Source organism: Orcinus orca, chromosome 11 (genome assembly GCF_937001465.1).
Source record: "Orcinus orca chromosome 11, mOrcOrc1.1, whole genome shotgun sequence".
Taxonomy (NCBI): domain Eukaryota; kingdom Metazoa; phylum Chordata; class Mammalia; order Artiodactyla; family Delphinidae; genus Orcinus; species Orcinus orca.
Genome location: NC_064569.1, coordinates 82,026,678 through 82,042,015, shown reverse-complemented (window position 1 = coordinate 82,042,015; position 15,338 = coordinate 82,026,678). Strand labels below are relative to the sequence as shown.

General features: G+C 42.9%; 1 protein-coding gene across 2 annotated transcripts in view; it reads right to left on the bottom strand.

The window, feature by feature from the left end:
- NR1H4 (nuclear receptor subfamily 1 group H member 4) overlaps positions 1 to 4,855 on the bottom strand; it is a 67,637-nt gene extending 62,782 nt beyond the window's left edge. The window contains exon 1 of one of the 2 annotated variants that reach the window (XM_033427651.2): positions 4,504 to 4,855. The gene's annotated coding sequence lies outside the window, so the exon portion shown is untranslated. The remainder of the gene's footprint in view (positions 1 to 4,503) is intronic. The other variant, XM_033427652.2, reaches the window with a different exon arrangement.
- Positions 4,856 to 15,338: the final 10,483 nt, after the last annotated feature.

Below are 15,338 nucleotides of genomic sequence, written 5' to 3'. Positions count from 1 at the left end.
TGACTCCATGGTAAATATCAAATCATGGGTGCGGCTGTAAGATCCTTTGCTAAGAGCTCACAAAAAGTAAGGAAGGGGCTTCCCTGGTGGCGCAGTGGTTGAGAGTCCGCCTGCCGATGCAGGGGACACGGGTTCGTGCCCCGGTCCGGGAAGATCCCACATGCCGCGTAGCGGCTGGGCCCATGAGCCATGGCCGCTGAGCCTGCGCGTCTGGAGCCTGTGCTCCACAACGGGAGAGGCCACAACAGTGAGAGGCCCGCGTACAGAAAAAAAAAAAAAAAAAAAAAAGTAAGGAGGTACCTAGGAGACCCTCTCATCCAGGTAAAAGAACTTCTAAGAATGTCGGGGCATTATCTCACAGCATTGTTTCGCAGTAGTTTAACATGTCCAGAGTAGAAAGTATATCTCAAACAAACAAACAAAAATTATGGATATAAGTTTCCAGGCATGGAGTGAGTCCCAGAAGGACTCATAAGAAATCCACAAAGTGTTTGAGCAAATTGCTTTAGTGAGAGCAATGCCATCTCAAACTAAAAGCTGACTTTGCAATCCCTCTCATAAGTAAGTCAAGTCTATTTTCCCACCCTTGAATGAGCTGTTATGGTGACTTGCTTTGACCAATAGAATTTTTCTACTTCTGAGGGTAAACCTCAAGAGAACCTTGTGACATCTGCTTTCACCCTCTTGGAATGATGTCTTGAGACCACCATGCCAGGAAGAAGCCAGGAATGAAGTACTCTAGGAGAAAGAGACTGGGCCGTTCCCATTAGCCCCACTGACAGCCAGCATCAAGGCCCCAGTCATGAGTGTGAGACCTACTTGACCCTCCATTTGGCATCAGTTATGTGAATGAGCCCAGGAAAAACCAGGAAAGAGCCACCTAGCCAACCCACAGAATTATAAGAAATAATAAATCATTGTATTTTAAGCCATTAACTTTTGGGGTGGCTTGTTCCATAGTACTAGATAACTGATACCATCTCCCAAAATGAACAGTATGGCATGTGGCCTTTTGTCCTATTGGGTCTCAAAAAGAGAGCACTTGCTTAAGAATACTACATTTACTCTTTAAAAAATGGCATTTCAATGTCAATTTCCAATATCAATGCCAAGTAAATTCATTCACTCACCTATTTATTCAGTCAATATACATTTATTGACTCTGTCAGGTACTGGACAGATAAAGGCAAAAAAAAAATCATGATCCTTCAAGAAGCTTAGTAGAAAAGTCAGGTAAGGGCAACCCAATTAAAACGGTATGGGAAGTGAGAGAGTGGCACGGACATATATACACTACCAAATGTAAAATAGATAGCTAGTGGGAAGCTGCTGCATAGCACAGGGAGATCAGCTCGGTGCTCTGTGACCACCTAGAGGGGTGGGCTAGGGAGGGTGGGAGGGAAACGCAAGAGGGAGGGGATATGGGGATATAAGTATACGTACAGCTGATTCACTTTGGCAGAAACTAACACAATAATGTAAAGCAATTATACTCCAGTAAAGATGTTTTAAAAAAATGGTATGGGGATTGCTATGACAGAGGTAAGCACAAGTCCCTTCAGGAGCACGAGCAAGGGCAGTCATTCATTGAACATGCATTAATTCTCCACTATGTATCAGGCTTTGATCTAGGTCTTGGAAATAGAGGGATGGATGAGACAGAAAAAAAAAAGATCCTGTCTTCATGGGGATTACATTCTAATGAGGGAGATGGATAATTTGCACGTAAACAAGTAATATGACTTCCAGTGGTGCTAATAAGAAAATAAAGGAGATAAGGGATAAAGTGATGTGGCTGGATACTCTTTCAGAGAGGGTGATCCTAGAAGAGCTCTCTAAAGAGTGGACATTTGACCAGAGATGTGCAGGAGAAGGAGGAGTGAGCCATACAAGGGGGAAATAAGTCCAGGCAGAGTGGTCAGCAAGCACTAAGGGCCTGGGCTCGGGGCACGGGAGGAACAGCCAAAGCCTGATGAGGTTGGAGCTGAGCGAGCAAAGAGGCAGCGTAGGAGATGAGGTATGAGAGTAAGCGGCTCTCTAGGGCCTGTCAACTATGGCAAGGAGTTCTGGTGTGTTCTCAATGGGAATCACTGGTGGTTGTTAAGCATGGATGTGACTAAGAGAATAAGGGAAGTCTTCCTGAGGGTGGAGGGCTGGTTCTTGAATTTAATCTCAAAGGAGTAGGCATTAGACTAAGCAAAAGGCATGCAGTGGGGATGGTTATGGGAGGAAAATAACATGCTGTGTTCTGAGCGACCATACATTGTCCTCTGTGCTGTAGTGAGTGGATTTAGCTCAAATCAGTGGAGGAAGGATGGCCTATTCAAGAAACAGTGTCAAGAAAATTGACTATTCCTTTGGGGAAAAAACATTAAAGGGTCCTATCTTGTATCATTCTTGAAAAATAAGTCTCAAGTGGATCAAAGATTTTTAAAATGATAAAAATTATTGGGAGAAAATATAGGAAAACACCTTTATGATCTCTATGAATTTAGAGACTGAGAAAGACTCATTAAACAAGAAACAAATAGGAAAAGAATCAATTTGACTACACTAAAATCAAGAAGACAGAAATCAAGACACCATAAACAAAACTAAATATATGAAACAAACTGGGAGAAAATGTTTACAACATAAATAACAGCCAAAAATTAGTACAAACAATATATAAATAAGTCCTATAAATAAAAGCAGAAAAGATAAACAATCCAAGGGAGAAACTGGCAAAGGATATAAAGAGGAAATTCACCAAAAGGGAAATACAAGCGGCCAATCACAACAACCAGGGAGGACTCACCAAGTCTTTAAGATGCTGATAACTGAAGTCTCCAATCAGCTCTCCTAGACTGACCTTTGGGTTAGTGCTGAAAACTCTCCACTCCCTCTGCTCCCGGTATAGTTATTAGACAATACCCTAAGAGCTTTTGGGAGTCTTCACAATTGTGCTGGCTCTTAACAAATCGCCCCTGTCAAGCTGAGACATTTGTGGACTGGTTCACCTGCTCTCCCATCATTCTAGATTTCAAGTTCTCCTAGCCTCCAACAATATTGGGGTAGCAAGGAGAAGACTTTGGAGTCAGAAAGACCTGCCCTCATATTCAGGTCCTGCTACTTCCTAACTGTGTGACCGGAGACAGGTTACTTGCTTTCTTTGAGCCTCAGTTTCCTCATCTGTAAAATGAGTATAAGAACTTCCATTCAGGGTTATTGTGAGAAGGAAACAGGCTATTTAGGCAAAGCCTGTGACGTGTTGGTACACACTCTTGCACATACACAGTTCTTTTCTTTTCCTTCCAAGCACAACTATTGAGTATTCCATGAACATGTGGCCAGATTTTGGAGGTGTGGAAATAAGAGGAAGGACAGGGATTACATTACTTTCCTTCTCCAGCTTGGGGGAGAGGCAGAGGTGTGTGGTGGAAAACAATGCTGCAGGTCCTGACGAAGGGTCTCAGGACAAGAGAGTCTGGCCAGTACTTTATCAGCTAACTCGGAGTTGCATCAGACATATTGCAACATTCTCAGCAAAACAGATAAGTTCACGGTGCAAATGGCACAAGTCCACCATTTGGAGGGTGGGGGAGATAAAGACGTCTATCATTTTATAAAATCACAGCTAAAAACCCAGCGTTGGCTTTCTCTATCTCTCTTGTCGGATACCACTGAGTGGTTCTAAGGCAGTATCAGTGGCATTATCTGATTTCTTTAAAGCTCAGGTGAGTTTCTCAGACAAAAAAATCCAGCATGAGTCACTTGCATCCCTTTCCCCAGCCCCTTCCTTCTAAATAAAACTCAGTTAAGAGAAATGACCCAGGCTTCCCTAATAGTTGTCTACTTCCTTGGCAGTACGCAGACAAAGAGATGCCTTATCTGAATCTGACATTCAGACCTTGGACAATTTTAATAGTAAAGTTCCTCCTAACATTTTCCATCTTATTTTAATATTTCCATCTGATACTAATATAAGAAATGGAAAACAATAGAAACGTTTACAGTAGAAGTCAAAAGAGAAAGCTTTTTAAACCTACTCTCCTCCTAGGAAAGAATTCCATTTCAATAAAGCATAGCTTAAATGTCATCCTAGTCTTAGATCTGAAGTCATCTGCCATTAGTAATATTTCCCAACTCACATCAGGATTTGATAAATCACAGCACGCTACACAGGTGAAATTGCCTATGGAATCAGAACAGAGACATTTCCGAAATTTACGGTCTCCAGTGATTCTCCCGGGCAACCACAGTGTTAAAAAGATATTCCTAAGTAATTTTTCAATAAGGAAACCAGCTTATTTTTCAATTAATTTTGACCCATGAACTTCTGCTTCTTTGTTTTGAAGAGTTTCTTTTACTTTTAAAAAAATTATCAGGATTTACATCGAACTCTACCAACTTAGAATTCATTCATCGACCAAACTTCCTGATGCTAAAGAGAAGCTTCCAATGACAACTTCTCCTCTGCTGCCCTGAGATGGATACCATAGCCCAGAGGAATTAGATACTCACTCGGATTGTCTTAGGTTGGCGATGAACTTTCAAAGCCCTGGGAGGATTCTGAGTCCAGTCTTCCTCTCCAAAACCCAGTGACTTTGCTACAAATCCTCAGAATCTGATTTTGCATTGGGGCGAGTCCAGGAGACAGTGGGGTGAGGAGGAGGGAGTTCCAGCAGGAGCTGTGGCCGATCACAGGCGGCCTTCCCACCCAGCAGCCGCATCTCTGCCTTGGCTCTGTTCCTCATGGACAGAGATTAGTCATTAACAATCCTTCCCCTGCTAAATGATATAAACATAGAAAGGAACCTTGGGACAGCCTCGAGATTCCCAGGACGAACTCCCAGAGCCCCTGGGTAGGGACTGTGACAAAGCAGGGGAGCCCTGAAGCTCACCTTTTAAAACACTTCTCCGTAGGCTGCTTTTTAGGGTCCTTAGCACCCAGATTTCTACACACATCATCTAAAACTGAATCGTCATCTTCCCTCCCTCTCTCCAATTGCTTTTAATAGCTCCACCACCTCCCAGGGACTGAAGTTAGCAACTCTGAGCCTTTTTGACCCTTCCCTCTCCCGGGCTTTCTATAACAAGTAATAACAGATTCGTGTAGATTCTATCTTTGGACTGTCTCTTATTTCCAACCCACTGTGTTCCTCTGCTAATTTGGGCCTACTGCAGCTTCCTTTCTAAAGAACACTGTTGGTTGGCCCCATAACTCGTCTCTCCTTTTCTTTTTCTGTTTTCCAAACTACACAGCAGTGTAAAGCGTAGGGCTCTGGTCAGATACCTACCCATTTGTTGCAACCTTGGGAAAGACACTCAGCCTCTCTGAGACTTGGTTTCTTTGTCTATAAGATGGGAATAGTGCAACTATCTTACACGCCGTGGCGAAAATTACGTGCCTAGTTTAAAATACATAACATGTTTAGAAAAGTGCCTGGCATACAGCGAGCACCCAATAAATTTTAGGCACTATTGTTTATCAATTGAACAAATACTGGTTATCTGCACACTAGGTACCCAGCACCTTGGTAGACAGTCTCCTAATCAAAAATCTCCAATGGATTCCCGTGGTCTAAAAAATATACTCTAGGGCTTCCCTGGTGGCACAGTGGTTGAGAATCTGCCTGTCAATGCAGGGGACACAGGTTCCCCGGTCTGGGAATATCCCACATACCTCAGAGCAACTAGGCCCGTGAGCCACAACTACTGAGCCTGCGCGTCTGGAGCCTGTGCTCCGCAACAAGAGAGGCCGCGATAGTGAGAGGCCCGTGCACCGCGATGAAGAGTGGCCCCCGCTTGCCACAACTAGAGAAAGCCCTCGCACAGAAATGAAGACCCAACACAGCCATAAATAAATAAATAAATTATATATATATATATATATATATATATATACTCTAAATGCTATGGCCTGACGTATAGAACCCCCTCCACCCTGATAGCCCTAGTCTATCTATCTAGCATTTTCTCACATCCTGTCTCTTCAGAGACCCCAACCTCTTACCCACCTATGCCAAGCTCTCCTCCCTCCATGCCTTTGCATATGCTCTTCCCTTTACCTGAATAGCCTTCCTTTCATATCCACAGACCCATCTCAAATGCTGAGTCCCCCCTGAAGCCAACCCTGTTTCTCATCTGCCCCTATGGTGCCCACCAAACGGCCCTCATCCTTTATTTATAATTCTCTCATTGTCCCTTAATTCCTCTGGCTTTGTACATTATAGTTACCTACTTAGCTCTTTGACAAGAATAAAATTCTGGAGGACAAGCACAGTAGCAGACTTGCCTCTGTATCAATCCCTGGTCTTAGCACAGTGCTTCTCATGGACAAAGTATCGTATAACTATTTTTTAATTGAATCAATGAGTGAGCTGAGAAAATGATAACTTTCCAAAGTAGTGAGTCTGTGCACACACATGGGGTGTGTGTGTGTGTGCACGCCAATGTTCCCTATTGTAAAGTTAGTGGAAGGCCTACGGTCAAATTTGCTAGGAAAGCTGTTTTTTACTTCTCTTATTAAATAGCATGTATAGGTCCTGCAGGCTCAGACTCCCTACCCACCGTGGGCTCCCTCTAGACTGAGCACACCACCCATACCCTTTCTCACAAGGAGGAGGGGGAGCCCAGCCCTTGTAAACTCTCCCTTGCCCATTTGAAGAGTCTTTGCCATGACATTCACTGGGCTCTGCAGCTCTGGGCTGCCCGAGAGGCTCCTGCAAGACTCCCAGACAAATTCTTCCTGGATGGTGAGAGCCTGTGTTATGATCTCATTCTCTTCATCAGCAGTGGAAGGTATGGGTTGAGGACACGGACTCTGGAGCCTACCACCTGGGTTCAAATCCCAGCTCTGTCACTGATGAGCTCTGTGACCTTAGACCTTTTACTTAACATTTCCATCTCTCAATTTTCTCATCTGTGAAATGGTAACATAAATACTACCCATTTCGTGGTGTTACTGTAAGGATTAAATGAATGAATATATGCAAAGTGCTGGTACATATAGAGTATCTGATACACAGAAGTGCTACATAAGCATTAGCTGTTATTGTTTTCTCTGAGCATTTCACACAATCATATTTGCATGATTGGACTAGATCTGAAAGATCTAGAGTGAAAGGTATTGAGGAGGAGAAAAGGGAGCATTTCAGGCTAAGGAAAGGCTCTGAGGCAGGAGGTAGCTTAGAGGATCCCATGAAGCAAAGAGAAGGCCAATGTTTCTCAACTAAGAGTATGGAGGAGCCTTGAAGAAATAGGGGTAGGATAGGTAGGGGCAGTGATGTGCTGGGAAGTGTTTAACAACGAGCTCTCAGAGTTGGGGACACACACACACACACACACACACACACACACACTTACATATACATATACACTCACTTATTTAAAAATTTTCTGATATAACAGATGTTTAACACACGTTTTACAAATAATAATAAAATATACAATTTTGTGAATTATAAATTCCAGGTGGCCAACTGATTCTCACAGAATGCTTTCATTGAGTTTTGCTGAACTCTTGTATTGGTAGCGAATTTCTGGCTGCAGTTCAAGCATGATTTGACAAATGGAACTGCACTCCATTCCACTAATTCCTTCCCAATACACTTATTTTCCTGAAATCACACATGTGATGTACTGTTAAACTCTTAGTCTTATACAAATTGCATTCATTAAACCAGACCCTCTTTCGGCTCCAAAACTGCATAGGTTGGAAATTCACTCATTTATCAGAAACATAAACAGCTTCTTTGCTGAATTAAATAACAGTTTTCAAATACTAGAAGAACATTTCTTCAGTTTTTTGTGTGTGCTCTTCACAATGTAAATAATCTGTATTATTAACATCTCCACAACTTAGACCAGAGGTCAGCAAACTTTTTCTCTAAAGGGCCAAAAGTAAATATTATAGGCTTTGTGGCCTCATCTGGTCTCTGTCATATTTTTCAACCTATTAAACATTTAAAACCTCTTCTTAGCCTACAGACTATACAAAAACATCCACAGGCCAAATTTTGTCCACCAGCCTTGGGTTGCCAACCCTTTAGACCAGTGGCTCTCGATGGGGAAAAGAGGGGGCAATCTTGCCCACCAGGAGATATTTGGCAATATCTGGAGACAGTTGTGATTGTCACAACTTGGAGGGAATGCTAGTGGCAACTTGTAGGTAGAGACCAGAGATGCTGCTAAAATCCTACAACGTACAGCACATCCCTCTAGAACAAGGAATTATTGTGCCCCAAATGTCGATAGTGCTGAGGTTGAGAAACTCTGTGTTAGACAATCACCAAAGCAGTAAATGGAGTACTGACTTGTGGATTTTGCTCATACACATGGTGTAAATATTCTCATTGTGGCCAATTTCAAACTATTAGTGTGATGTCACTGAACAGACTTGGGAAGAGCTGTACAGAGGCACACTGTTACTTAGGGTTTCCACTGTTCAGATACAATAGATGTGAATAGCTATGAGAGCATAGACAGTTGTGAAATATAGTAAAATAGTTAGAATGTGATGAGTTTTAAGTAGTTATTACCTTTGATTTAAAATGTATTTAATTATAAGTTTATGTAATTTAACTTTTAATGGCGACTATGTTTAACAACCAGTTCAGAAAAACCTGAAAATTTAAATTAACCATGGGTTCTCTGAGCCAGGGCAAGCTGACTCAGCACACCATTGGGGGAATGAGAGCTTCTTACGTGTTGTCCTTCCAAGTTAGGAGCTACGAAGTATTATCTCCATTTTTCAGATGAGGAAAGTAAGACTCAGACGTTCAATGACTCATCAAAGCAAGAAAGCTGGGCTTTAAATTTAAGTTTGTTTTCTCCAAAGCTGCTATATTTTCTTCTATATTTTGTTCCACTATCAGCCTAGGCAAAGTGAGATCAAAATATTTATTCTATGAAATGCTTCTCAATACTGGCTTATTTTAATTAATTGCTGAATAGAATACAGATGAAGGAAGTCATTAACATATTGTTAGTGACCAACTCTGGAATGGTATTGAGTATATAGTAGAAAAGTCATTCTGCCAAAAAAAAAGATCTCCATTCATAAATGTTATTTCTTGGTTAATATGTTGGCTTCCTTATCTTCTCCAGGATCCCTCCTTTTTTTGAAAATTTCTCCCCCCAACCTTAACGAATGAGGTCACCCCAGATCAGGGGCTGTAAGAGATCCTGAAGCGAAAGGGAAGTAGAATGGGTGAACTTTGGATATTGGTGCAGTGAGGGTGCAACCCCACCTAGGAAGTCTGAGTAATCACCAGAGACAGAGAACAGAGCCAGGGCACTCAGCTTCACAGGGTGGTGACCACAGGGGGACACTGAAATGCACAGAGGAAGGAAAGGAGGGAGAGCTTGGATAATCAAGCTGGCCTCTTTTCCTACTGGCTCAGACCTGGCTGTGAGCATGAATCTCTGCCCCAACTTTGAACCTATCAGTGTGTCTGCAGTGGTCCTTACACTATAGCTTTGAGTAACGGCTTTTTCTAGTAAGGCACCACAACCTTCTGAAGCTGTGCTTTCAGAAACAGAAAACGTTTTCAAGACGTAGGGCAACGAGGTAGGGGCAGTGCCGAAAGCATGGGTGTTAGTGTCAGGGGCTTGTGTTTGAGTCCTGACTGGTCCTGCCATATGACCTTGACTGGTCTTGCCATATGACCTTGAGCAAGCCAGTCTCTGGGTATTAATTTTCTCCCCCACCCCTAATAATAACAAGAAAAGAATGCCTATCTCATAGGGTTATTGTGAAGATCAACATGAAATGTCACATGAAAATGTGTGGTACAAAAATCAAAGGGAAGCATCTGGCAGGCCCCATTAGATGTGAAATTTTCCAGAAACTAGAAGCCCTATAGGGACTCCACCCACTTCTGTATTCAGCTATTCTAAATGACTCACTGGGGGATTCCCTGATGGTCCGGTGGTTAGGACTCCGTGCTTCCACTGCAGGGGGAATGGGTTTGATCGCTGGTTGGGGAACTAAGATCCCACATGCCACATGGCACGCCCAAAAAAAAAAAAAAAAAGCTTCTAAGTGACCCATTGAAATCACTGGGTCTACACTGGAGAGAGAACCCTCCTGTAAATGTTGAAGAATGCAGCTGAACCTTCATCTGAACCTGGATGGCCAGTCCTAATGCTCAAACTTTTTAAAAAGAAAATATTTACAACCTGTTTTGTGGAATATGTAACCCATAAGAGAAAACATTACTATATTTTACTTAGGAAGATTCAAATGAGTTTCTCCACTCATCCTAGATCAAATGCACTTTGCTTTCTGTATCTTCCCTGCCCCTCTATTTTTTTGAGGAGTCCTTTGTTGTTGTTGTTTTGTTAATTACACAAGTGGTTATGGTCATGTAGAAAAATTAGAAAATATAGATAATCTTAAAGAAAATAAAATTCACCTATATTCCTACAACCCACATATTCATAGAATACACTATCAAAACTGCGATATATTTTCTTCCAGACTTTTAATGAAAAATAGATACACCCAAGTCTTCTCTTTTCATAAGAAAATGGGATCATGTGGTATATACGGCTCTGAATCTGCTTTTCTCATTTAATGTATCATAAATATTTTGATATTACTAAATATTTCACTACATATACAAAATAATTTAATGGAGGTATACTATTGAATTCACAGGGATATGCCCTCATTTGACCAATTCCCTACTGTTGAACCTTCGAATTGTTTCTAATATCCCTCTATTATAAATGATATTGCATTGGTCATCCCTTGTAGCTAAATCTTTGGCTACACCGGTGATTATGACCTTGGCCTTGTTTTCTAGAGGTAGAATTACTTGGTCAGAGTGAACACGTTTCTAAGATGCTATAGTAAACTGCCTTTAGAAAGGTGGTGCCAATTTATATCCCCCCCGTAGGGTCCAAATGTGTCTATTTCTTGCCCCTCTGCCAGCACGTGGGGGCCTTGGCGATTCTTTTTTCCAGAAGAGCTTTCTTGTGAGATGCCTCCAGTCCTCACCTACCCCTCCCAGTAGAGAATCAACATGGACATTCAAGCAGGGTTTTTGAACTGTGTGATATAACCCATTGTGGTTCCCAAAATCAATTTAGGGGGTCATGACCAGCATTTGTTTGTTTTCAATGAAATAGTATTTTTAAATAGCATAGCAAATATTTCCTTTGCAAGTAGAAAGGTAAGTACTGCTTAATGGAGCTGTTCGCTTATATATGTGTGTGTTGATGCGACCTAGATTTCAGTATAACACAGTTGTAAGGTCAAAGTTTCGAAAGTTTGAAAAGCATGGGATCAGTCAAAAGATCATTGAATCAGTGCCCATGGACTTGGATTCTGGATGTAATTAGGTGGAGAAGGAAGCCAAGGGCAAAGAGAAAGGGCACACATCCCATTTACTTTCTCCGGTAGAAAAATGTTGATAGAAATGTGATAAAACTCTCAAAGGTGCACATAAAACCTAAGTCATGGTTATATAATAGGAGATATGATCAATTTCAGGGTGTGACAGGTAGTCTGGAGCTCTCTTCTCCATATATTTTAGTCACATTATGTCTATGGTTATAGCTCTGACTTTGCCTCTGCCCAGCTGTGTTTGGAACTTATCAACCCAATCTCTCTAAGCCTCAGTTTCCCTACCTGGAAGATGAGGATGTTCAACCAGATGATAGCCAAGGTTCCTTCCATGCGTGGTGCCGAGGGTCTGATGGAGGGATCAGCTGTGTTATGCTGATCCATTGTAGTTTCCTGCATCCCATTCACAGGACTGCTTCATGAGCAAGTGACCTGTTCAGTCACACAGGGTCCCTCACTTAGAAGACCCTATGTTTGATTTAACACTCTGCTGTCATTCTTTTGAAATTCTTAATTTTTCAACAAAGGTCCCCATATTTTCATTTTCCACTGAGTCCCACACAGTATATAGTTGGTCCAGTGTACTAATTCAGACAATATGAAGTCTTCCTGATAAGAAAGCAGAATTCTTGGAGGAGAAAGATGGCAGAAGAGCAAGACGCGGAGATCACCTTCCTCCCCACAGATAATCAGATATACATCTACACGTGGAACACCTCCTACAGAACACCCATTAAACACTGGCAGAAGACCTCAGACCTCCCAAAAGGCAAGAAACTCCCCACGTACCTGGGTAGGGCAAAAAAAAAAGAATAAACAGAGACAAAAGAATAGGGACGGGACCTGCACCAGTGGGAGGGAGCTGTGAAGGAGGAAAGGTTTCCACACACTAGGAAGCCCCTTCGTGCGCGGAGACTGCGGGTGGTGGAGGGGGGAAGCTTCAGAGCCGCGGAGGAGAGCGCAGCAACAGGGGCGCGGAGGGCAAAGTGGTGAGATTCCCGCACAGAGGATCGGTGCCGACCGGCACTCACCAGCCCGAGAGGCTTGTCTGCTCACCTGCCGGGGCGGGCGGGGCTGGGAGCTGAGGCTTGGGCTTCGGTTGGATCCCAGGGAGAGGACTGGGGTTGGCGGCGTGAACACAGCCTGAAGGGGCTAGAGCGCCACGGCTAGCCGGGAGGGAGTCCGGGGAAAAGTCTGGATCTGCCGAAGAGGCAAGAGACTTTTTCTTCGCTCTTTGTTTCCTGGTGCTCGAGGAGAGGGGATTAAGAGCGCTGCTTAAAGGAACTCCAGAGACGGGCGCGAGCCGCGGCTAACAGCGCGGGCCCCAGAGACGGGCATGAGACGCTAAGGCTGCTGGTGCCGTCACCAAGAAGCCTGTGTGCGAGCACAGGTCACTCTCCACACCTCCTCTCCCGGGAGCCTGTGCAGCCTGCCACTGCCAGGGTCCCGGGATCCAGGGACAACTTCCCTGGGAGAACACACAGCGCGCCTCAGGATGGTGCAATGTCACGCCGGCTTCTGCAGCCGCAGGTTCGCCGCCCCTCCCTCCTCCTGGCCTGAGTGAGCCAGAGCCCCCGAATCAGCTGCTCCTTTAACCCCGTCCTGTCTGAGCGAAGAACAGACGCCCTCCAGCGACCTACACGCAGAGGCGGGGCCAAATCCAAAGCTGAACCCCGGGAGCTGTGCGAACAAAGAAGAGAAAGGGAAATCTCTCCCAGCAGCCTCAGGAGCAGCGGATTAAATCTCCACAATCAATTTGATGTACCCTGCATCTGTGGAATACATGAATAGACAACGAATCATCCCAAATTGAGGAGGTGGACTTTGAGAGCAAGATATATTATTTTTTCCCCTTTTCCTCTTTTTGTGAGTGTGTATGTGTATGCTTCTGTGTGAGAATTTGTCTGTATAGCTTTGCTTTCACCATTTGTCCTAGGGCTCTGTCCGTCCGTTTTATTTTTTTTACTTAAAAAAACATTTTTTCTTAATAATTATTTTTTATTTTAATAACTTTATTTTATTTTACCTTACTTTATTTTATTTTATCTTCCTTCCTTCCTTCCTTCCTTCCTTCCTTCCTCCCTCCCTCCTTCCCTCCCTCCCTCCCTCCCCCTCCCTCCCTCCCTCCCTCCCTCTCTCTCTCTCTCTCTTTCTCTCTCTCTTTCTTTCTTTCTTTCTTTCTTTCTTTCTTTCTTTCTTTCTTTCTTTCTTTCTTTCTTCTTTTTCTCCCTTCTATTCTGAGCTGTGAGGATGAAAGGCTCTTGGTGCAGCAGCCAGGAGTCAGTGCTGTGCATCTGAGGTAGGGGAGCCAACTTCAGGACACTGGTCCACAAGAGAACACCCAGCTCCACATAATATCAAACGGCAAAAATCTCCCAGAGATCTCCATCTCGACACCAACACCCAACTTCACTCAACGACCAGCAAGCTACAGTGCTGGACACCCTATGCCAAACAACTAGCAAGACAGGAACACAACCCCATCTATTAGCAGAGAGGCTGCCTAAAATCATAATAAGTCCACAGACACCCCAAAACGCACCACCAGACGTGGACATGCCCACCACAAAGACAAGATCCAGCCTCATTCACCAGAACACAGACACTAGTCCCCTCCACCAGAAAGCCTACACAACTCACGGAACCAACTTTAGCCACTGGGGACAGACACCAAAAACAATGGGAACTACGAACCTGCAGCCTGCAAAAAGGAGACCCCAAACACAGTAAGATAAGCAAAATGAGAAGACAGAAAAACACACAGCAGATGACGGAGCAAGATAAAAACCCACCAGATCTAACAAATGAAGAGGAAATAGGCAGTCTACCTGAAAAATAATTCAGAATAATGACAGTAAATATGATCCAAAATTGTGGAAATAGAATAGAGAAAATGCAAGAAACATTTAACAAGGACCTAGAAGAACTAAAGATGAAACAAGCAACGATGAACAACACAATAAATGAAATTAAAAATACTCTACAAGGGATCAATAGCAGAATAACTGAGGCAGAAGAACGGATAGGTGACCGGGAAGATAAAATAGTGGAAATAACTACTGCAGAGCAGAATAAAGAGAAAAGAATGAAAAGAACTGAGGACAGTCTCAGAGACCTCTGGAACAACATTAAATGCACCAACATTCGAATTATAGGGGCTCCAGAAAAAGAAGAGAAAAAGACAGGGACTGAGAAAATATTTGAAGAGATTATTGTTGAAAACTTCCTTAATATGGGAAAGGAAATAGTTAATCAAGTCCAAGAATCACAGAGAGTCCCATACAGGATAAATCAAGGAGAAACACGCCAAGACACATATTAATCAAACTGTCAAAAATTAATACAAAGAAAACATATTAAAAGCAGCAAGGGAAAAACAACAAATAACACACAAGGGAATCCCCATAAGGTTAAAAGCTGATCTTACAGCAGAAACTCTGCAAGCCAGAAGGGAGTGGCAGGACATATTTAAAGTGATGAAGGAGAAAAACCTACAACCAAGATTAATCTATCCAGCAAGGATCTCATTCAGATTTGATGGAGAAATTAAAACATTTACAGACAAGCAAATGCTGAGAGAGTTAAGCACCACCAAACAAGCTTTACAACAAATGCTAAAGGAACTTCTCTAGGCAAGAAACACAAGAGAAGGAAAAGACCTACAATAACAAACCCAAAACAATTAAGCAAATGGTAATGGGAACATATATATCGATAATTACCTTAAATGTAAATGGATTAAATGCTCCAACCGAAAGACACAAACTGGCTGAATGGATAAAAAACAAGACCCATATATATGCTGTCTACAAGAGACCCACTTCAGACCTAGGGACACATACAGACTGAAAGTGAGGGGATGGAAAAAGATATTCCATGCAAATGGAAATCAAAAGAAAGCTGGAGTAGCAATTCTCATATCAGACAAAACAGACTTTAAAATAAAGACTATTACAAGACACAAAGAAGGACACTACATGATGATCAAGGGATCGATCCAAGA